We start from the raw sequence: 8,053 nt of genomic DNA on the forward strand, positions 1-8,053 counted from the left end.
TCAGACATTTTTCGTTTTTTGGGTGGATTAAAAATATCACAACATGTGTCGTCGGAATCAGACTCATATCTAGCAGGAGTAGAATTGAGTTGTCTTGTAGGTTGCCATTTGAGGTCCCTCTTGAGCTGTTTGCCCATCTTGGCCATCTGTGAACCAGACTGACAACGTACATCTTGTTTAAGAGAATGATTTTGAGAATGTCCACACCACCACTTTAAGTACCTGCAGAGACTCATTTTTTAATAGCTTCTACAAGTGTATTTCTTCATATTGCGACTACAGCACACTTTCCAAGAATCCACCTCCATCCATCCATCAATCACTCTGGCAGTATTTGTAACAGGAGACTGAATCTTGACTTAACATGCCTGGCATTACAAAATAGCTAACTTGATTTGTTTCACAGTCTTTTAAGTAATTTTTATCATTTCAAATAGATATTTGCTGGCTAAATTTGCTAAATGCTTGTGCACCCAGCTTGGAAAAGTCTGCAAAAATTCACAATGTAACTCCCATGGCAAACATTTTCTACGATGACACAGCATTATTTGTAAACTGGAATCACAATGTTCCATAACTGTTAAGTCATAAATCAAGCTTACGGTCATTCCTTGCTTCACCACCCCTTTCTCCTGGCCAGACTGACTGAAGGAAGACCATATACCCCCACCTTGAGGAAAGCAAAACGCTTCTGGACTACTACTTTGTAGTTTTCTGTGACAAAGACACATAAAATACAAATTCAATGTGACCTTTTAATAATAAAAAATAATAATTTAAAGACAGGAATGTCACTGTCATTTAATTTATTTGTACTTTATTATTTTCATCAGTATTGGGCACTAATGTCCATACCACTTTACGGCGGGAGTCCATCCCCTCTGTACATTGAAAATGTCTCCTTGACACAACTGTATTTGTTCTATATTTTCGCCTGTTGAACCTTCGTGATAAATATGTTGTCCCCAACAACCGAATGACTTTATTAACTTTGACTTAACTAATTATGTGAATTTTCATTAAATGGACATACTGCATATAGCGACGAGGAATTCCGTAATACTAACGTTACTAGCTAAACCTTCACTAGAACCTAAGCCAAACACTTCAAAGATAAGCTATGGGTCTGTAAGCGTTAGTGTTGGAGCATTCTCTACATGAGGACTTATTAATTATGGCGTTTCTCCATTACATGGTACCTGCTCGACTCTACTCGCCTCGACACACTGTGCATCTGTTTTCCATTGCAGATTTTAGTACCACCTCGAAAGCTCTGCCTGGAGCCTCCGCAGAACTGCCCTGCTGAAAAAAACAATAGAAACCATTACAGAAATTCTAATGGTTTCCATTACAAAACCATTACAAACCATCAGCCATTAACCATTAAAACCATTACCAAATGGTTTCCATTACGTAGTGTGTTTTGGGCATATTCCATTAGGATTTATTGGTTTGTATAGGTTTCCATTACAAATTTGTATTGGTCACGATTTGTACATAATGGTTTCCATCACAGTTTTCTATTGGTTCTGGTTCCATTACGAGTTTGTATTGGTCTTTATTTGCACATATTTAATGGTTTCCGTCACAGTTTTGTATTGGTTCTGATGGTTCCATTACGAGTTTGTATTGGTCTTTATTTGCACATATTTAATGGTTTCCGTCACAGTTTTGTATTGGTTCTGATGGTTCCATTACGAGTTTGTATTGGTCTTTATTTGCACATATTTATTGGTTTCCATTGCAGTTTTGTATTTCTGATTTAATTTTTTAGCTGATAGCTGGTAATAAGGCCATTAATTAAAGCTGCAGTCTGTAACTTTTTCTGGTTAAAAATCAATAATTTGCACAAGTACATAACCAGCCAGTGCTCGAAACTATTGCCTTACTTTAAGCCCGATTCACAACGGTTTATAATAACTGAGTTTTTAATAAGCTAAGTTTTCGATTTACGTCATGTCTATGAACAAAAGAAGTTGTCCTGACTACCAGGCTATCACATGTGAGGATCCTGCAGGTGGCAGATCGTTTATAGCCTTTTCTCAAAGCAGGTGAAATAATTAAATGTATCATTTTGATGGCGGATTGTAATCCAGAAGGGATTATGTGTTTATGAAACAAATGTGAATGAAATTAAATTATATTCAGTTTTAAATGTGCTTCTGATTACAGATAGCATGGGATTACACAAGATTTGTATTTTAAAGACAACCAGTTCAAAAGGAGCTTAACTTGCTTTTTGGGTTAAAAAGAATTTCTTAATATGAAATTCAAGTGTGATGACAATTAGAGATTAGACTGTACAGAAATTGAAATCTACTTGCTTATACACTATACTCAGTCACACAATGCTGATGTTGTTAATATTAACAATTTAAGAATAAAGTATAATAATAATAATAATTTGCACGGTCAGATTTGATCTGAGTTAATTTAGATTAAATCACCATTGGTTAGAGCAATTTATTATAATGCTTTTTTTCCTCAGTTGGTCAGAACAAATGTGGCAGACTTGTTACTTACTTGTTCAGATGACAATATCCGATGAAAAATGCTTATCTGGGTCATATATTCCAAGATGTAGGATAGAATGCAAAGTACAATATCCACACCGATGCAGTGATTTGACTGCCACACAAACTCCTCAAAATATTAGATTCGGAGCTGTGCTGACTCACAACCCACACAAGGAAGATAATTCCGCACACAGCTGCAATTGCAGGTTTTCAAACAGAGATGGCAACAAAGAGGCAAAATTCCATAAGATATTTTTATTATTATTATTAATTAATGTATTATAGAGATACAGGAATTATGAAGTGTGTTTGTGGCTTCACTGTGGCTGGCTTAGACCTGCAAAAGAGAAGAAGAATTCATTAGGACAATGTACCACTTAAACCACATTACCAGTATGTGAGATTATCCATACATTATGTAGTATAAAAGGAATAATTGATGACGGGCTGTTGAATTATTATAAAAATAATCCTTGGGTGTGCATTATTTTTTCTACTAATTCAACGGCCCTAAGTCAATTATTTCGCTTATACTACGGGTACCACACCTCAAGACATCGATCAGATGATTTTTATTTAAAGGGATCTGTCCGGTTTTTGTACTTAAAAGGCTATTGTGAGTAGGATTATTTCTTCCACATCTCATCCAACTCCTCTTTTGCTGGTTCCAAAACGTCATTAAAAAGCTGATAATAGAGGCATTAGCCGTTGATAGCATTTTAATGCAGTTATTAATGAATTTATTAGAAAGAGAGCGAGAGACAGAGACACACAGAGAAAGAAAAAGAGAAAGAGAGCTTGTGTGAAATAGGCTGCAGCAGCATCTTTAAACAGAGCTTTTATTACCTCGCTAGTAAAAAATCTCATGTTTATTTGCTTTCGGAAATGTTGTTGTTTTTGTTAGTCCTGTAATTTCCATTATTACAGTTAACTATGTGAAGTGATATGGAATTTTAATGCGGTCAAGAGAGCTGCCTGGAACTACGTTTGCCGTGTGTTACCCAGAAAATAATTGCACACCTCAGAACGTTCGTCTGCCAATCAGATTCAAGCATTCAATGGCCCCGTAGTATAAATATTCATATGGCAATCTCAAAAAAGTTGCAAAAAACTTAGTTGTTGACAAAACATCATCATGCTTAAATTCATCCAACACTTTGGGTGCACATTTAGCAGATTCAAGATATTCACAGCTGTGAACTTTTGTCCATTACTCATTTTATGTTCATAAGTAAAACAACTAATCACAGTTCGTTCTGTTCAGCGTCATGTTTAGAAGCATGGAAATGTAAAGCCAATGTTCCTACAATAACAGACCTAAGTGAAACACTCTTGAACATATTTTAAAATGTAGTAACACTTTAAAATAAGGATCCATTAGTTAATGTTAGTTTTTCCATTCTGATTGGCTGGTAGGTATGCAGTAAAAACCATTTAATGCACAGGTAGTTCCAAGTCAGTTTAATCACCGTTGTATATTAATGTGCTGCTTTAACCCTTTAACTGTCACCCCCCCATTTTTTTTAAAATAGGCATTAAAGTGCACTATCCAAACTTAAATTATTGTAATTTATGAACACTTTGGAAATATATCTTTTTAAAAAAGAAAATTTGCAGATTTTGGCAAAAAGTGGAATTTTTAAAAAAAAATTAAAGTATCAAAAAGTTTATAGAAGTTTAAATGTACTATAAATAAAATGCGCTATATTAATTTTATTTTATTTATTATAAATATTTTACATAACAGGTTTTACTCTAAAATTGGTATAAAATTAAAGCCTTTTGTCTAAATAAGTTATGTTCCAAATTTGAAATTGATATGAAAAAAAAATGAGGTTCCTGTGTAGCGTATCAGACCCGAACCAGACAAATTAAAAATTCGATCGTGAGCATGGTTGAAACACGAGGACCCGAATTCCACAGAAAGGCAACAAGATGTTGTAAATCAACTCCTAGCACCACAGTCAGAAGCAAGATAACCAACCAACTCTTTCAGAGAACAGCTTTCAACATTAACACCATTAGAACAATTATTGACAATTTCAATTCAGAGAAGAGATTGTCAAATTTGGAACAAGTAATCCAGATTGATGGTCAAAGAGATGCACAGCGTTACCATCACATGTAAACCCATGAGAGTAAACAAGATCGTTGGATTGACTTCCCCCCACCTAGCAGAACCAGACTGAAATTCCTAAGGGGACCTTTTAACCTCTGGTCTTCACAGAACATCCTTATGTCAAAGATAAGCAGAGAAACTGTCTTCATCTTCATTTTGTGTTCATCTACAGAGGAAGGAATCTAAAGGAATATCAGTCCATTGCTTAACTCCATATCATAATATGTAACCTACACATTTGACTATCATGTTTCTAATCACTTATTGTGTATGTCTTTTTAAATAACTGTTGAATAGTTTAATTATTCATATTCATGTTTAGTATGTGTGTGTTAGAATCATCTTGCTTGAAACGTTTCTGACCATCAGTTATTTGTCAAATGTATCATATTCTTATCATAGGAATCATGTCCAAATTATACCATGACAAACATCGCAACACCCCGAGCAAAGACTGATAAGATAACATATGATTTATGAATGGGTAGGACAAACATCGCAACACCCCGAGCAAAGACAATATCTAATTGGTCAAGACAACATTTGAGGTGTGGCCAAAATGCCAGTTTAAATACTCAGGACACCATCAAATTATTGCTTTTAGCTTTTGCTTGTAGTTTTAGCTTTTAGTCATGCTTTTAGTCATCACTTTTAGTGTTCTTCGAGCGCCGTTCCAGCGTGCTTCGGTCTGCACGCCTGCTGCTACTTAGTCACGATGAGAAGAAACACCACCTAGTCTCGTCAAAACTTTACTTCTGTTCTTTTACTTTAGTTTCTTTTCTTTTCCGTTTGAGAGTTTCGTGTTCTGAGTTAAGTTTTGTAATGCCGTGTCTCCGAGTCTGACCTCGAGTGCCCGACTAAAACTTCAACCAGCCCACAACTCCGCATCATCAGCCAACGCCCAACCACGGGCTTCCCAAGACGTCACTTCAACGACTACTGAACTTCCGGCCAATCAGCAACCTCGGGAAACCCCCTTTTCAAGGACAACAAAGGTAACCCCGTTACACAGGCAACGCAAGTAACGTACCTCCAGACTCTGATCTGTACTGGTGAATCTAATATAATTTTAACCTCACTGAGGAAACTCAATGCGAGGGTTAATTAAGTGATTAATGGTTGTTCATGTCTATGCAATTTCACATATTGCTGTAAACTAGGGATTTCACATTTTCATTCTCTTTAATTCATTCTTCCCTAACTTTCTATCTTCCTGCAACTTGTGTGAATGTGTGAGTGCGTGTGCTTGTGTTAGATTAGTTTATATGTCTTAGATTTATCTAATAAAGCCTTATTCATATTGAAAAGAGAAGTATCTTGTGTTTTGTGCCTACAAGTTAATGTCTTAAACTGCCGATCTGTGTTACTGTGCTAATTAATAGTGCCTTTCACTATACTTTGGATAATAATATCCATTGCAGATTTGATGTTATACGGCCCGTTCAACGAATCACTGGCCGTTTCAGTGATCAGCCGTGAAACAGTGATTCTGTTCAAATTCCCTTTAAATCTTAAATGATTCCCTTTGAGCTAAATTTGACCTGTTTCCCTTACACCTGTGAGATTTTATTTAGGGCGTCATACCACAAACAGCCACTGGGAGCCATCAAAACTCCTTTGAATTTTGTTTAATGAATTTTTTCCCTAGATTTGCTGTCAATTTTACTTCAATACTCAAAATAACCACCAAATATGGAATCCCGAGACTCAGACCTTTCCAATGATATGTTTGTTGCCAAGATTATAAAAAGTTTTGATTCTAAAAGCCCGAAATGCATTTTGTAATATGACACTTGACACCGCCCACTAAGGGGGAGGAGACCGCCATAAGATTTTAAAGTACCATTTCCATGGTAACGCAACCGATTTCAAAATGGTTTTCACAGGATGAATCTTGGGCTTCTAAGCTTTCAAATGATATATAATTTATGATGATTACTAAAAGTTTTTATAGAGAAAAAGGACAACAACAAAAAAAGAGCGCCAAGTGTCCCACAGGTGGGACGGTGACAGTTAAGGGGTAAATTGATGCACACTGACCAACACGCTAGCCAGCAGACAGTCTTTATATATTCTTTTTTTTTTGTTTTCCTAATTTATTATATGCTTAATATCTCACTGGTTTATGTGCCATTCAGTGTCGTCTGTTGTAATGAGTGAGTGAATAAATGTGACCCTGGAGCACAAAAGTAGCAGAGGTATATTTGTAGCAATAGCCAACAATACATTGTATGGGAAGAATTATCTATATTTCTTCTATGCCAAAAAATCATTAGTAAATTAAGTAGAGATCATGTTCCAAGAAGATATTTTGTAAATTTCCTAACGTAAATATATCACAAAACGTATTTTTGATTGATAATATGCTTTGCTTTGGACTTCATTTGGACAACTTTAAAGGCAATTTCTCTATATTTTTATTTTTATTTTGCACCTTCAGATTACAGATTTTCAAATAGTTGAATCTCAGCCAAATATTGTCCTCCTAACAAATCATACATCCATGGAAAGCTTGTTTATTATTATTATTATTGATATATAAATCTCAATAAAAAAAAAAATTACCCTTACGACTGGTTTGTGTAAAATTATGTAAATACTTACCAATGACAGTTTTTATCCAGTTTATGTCACTGATCTTCTCAGCCAGGTATTTTCGCACACTTAGGAGGCGCTTATTTATTCCTCTGAGGTGTGGCCTCTTTCCTTCAGCTTCTGAGACAGACATTCTTGTTTGGAGCACACATACACACACACACACACAAACAAAAATTGAAGTTTAAGAACTGATGGACTAATATCAGACTTTAAATCTGACCACTCTCAAGTAAAAATCAAGCAGCATATGTGACATGTGCTGGCAAAATTGAGTTATCAACCGATTGTGATCGGTATCCGATCAATCGGAGCACCCCTATTTGTTTTCCCCGGGCATTTATCAAATGTTGTATTTATGATATCTATATTTTATAGAATGTTTTAAGATTTATATAAAATTGTGCGTATCTAATCAGCCTCAAGTGATTTTGGAGTTATCTTATATATAGTAGCTGGAAATAATGTCTTGTTTAAAATTTAATTACTGTTGCTAGATTTTGACATTCCACCTTTGATAGCTGACACCTTTTCACAGGAGTCCATGAGGAGGTTTTGCTCTCAGCAGCTTTTTTAGCGTTGCATTTCATGCCAGTAAACGCTCCTCTGTTTGAGGACTGTGGTACCCCATATAACAACACCATGCTCTTAACAGAATTTTTGAGTCCACCCTCAACTCTCCGGCACAATGTCCCATTTTTTTGTGGGTATCATGACGCCGTATCCTAGATCCTGAAAACAAAAAACACAGAATAATATGCAAAAAGAAGAGTTGACCATTCATATTGGGTGTGATGGCCATTGATTGCGGCCACACATCAGG

General features: G+C 35.6%; 1 long non-coding RNA gene across 1 annotated transcript; it reads right to left on the reverse strand.

Moving 5' to 3' along the window:
- Window positions 1-2,756: 2,756 nt before the first annotated feature.
- Window positions 2,757-7,765, reverse strand: LOC122138529. The gene is made up of 3 exons (XR_006155653.1): window positions 7,743-7,765; window positions 7,240-7,364; window positions 2,757-2,853 (listed from the first exon to the last, which is right to left on the reverse strand). It is a non-coding gene; the product is annotated as an uncharacterized LOC122138529 (long non-coding RNA).
- Between the last annotated feature and the right edge of the window lie 288 nt (window positions 7,766-8,053).

This window comes from Cyprinus carpio, chromosome A3, assembly GCF_018340385.1.
Source record: "Cyprinus carpio isolate SPL01 chromosome A3, ASM1834038v1, whole genome shotgun sequence".
NCBI classification, from domain to species: Eukaryota; Metazoa; Chordata; class Actinopteri; order Cypriniformes; family Cyprinidae; genus Cyprinus; species Cyprinus carpio.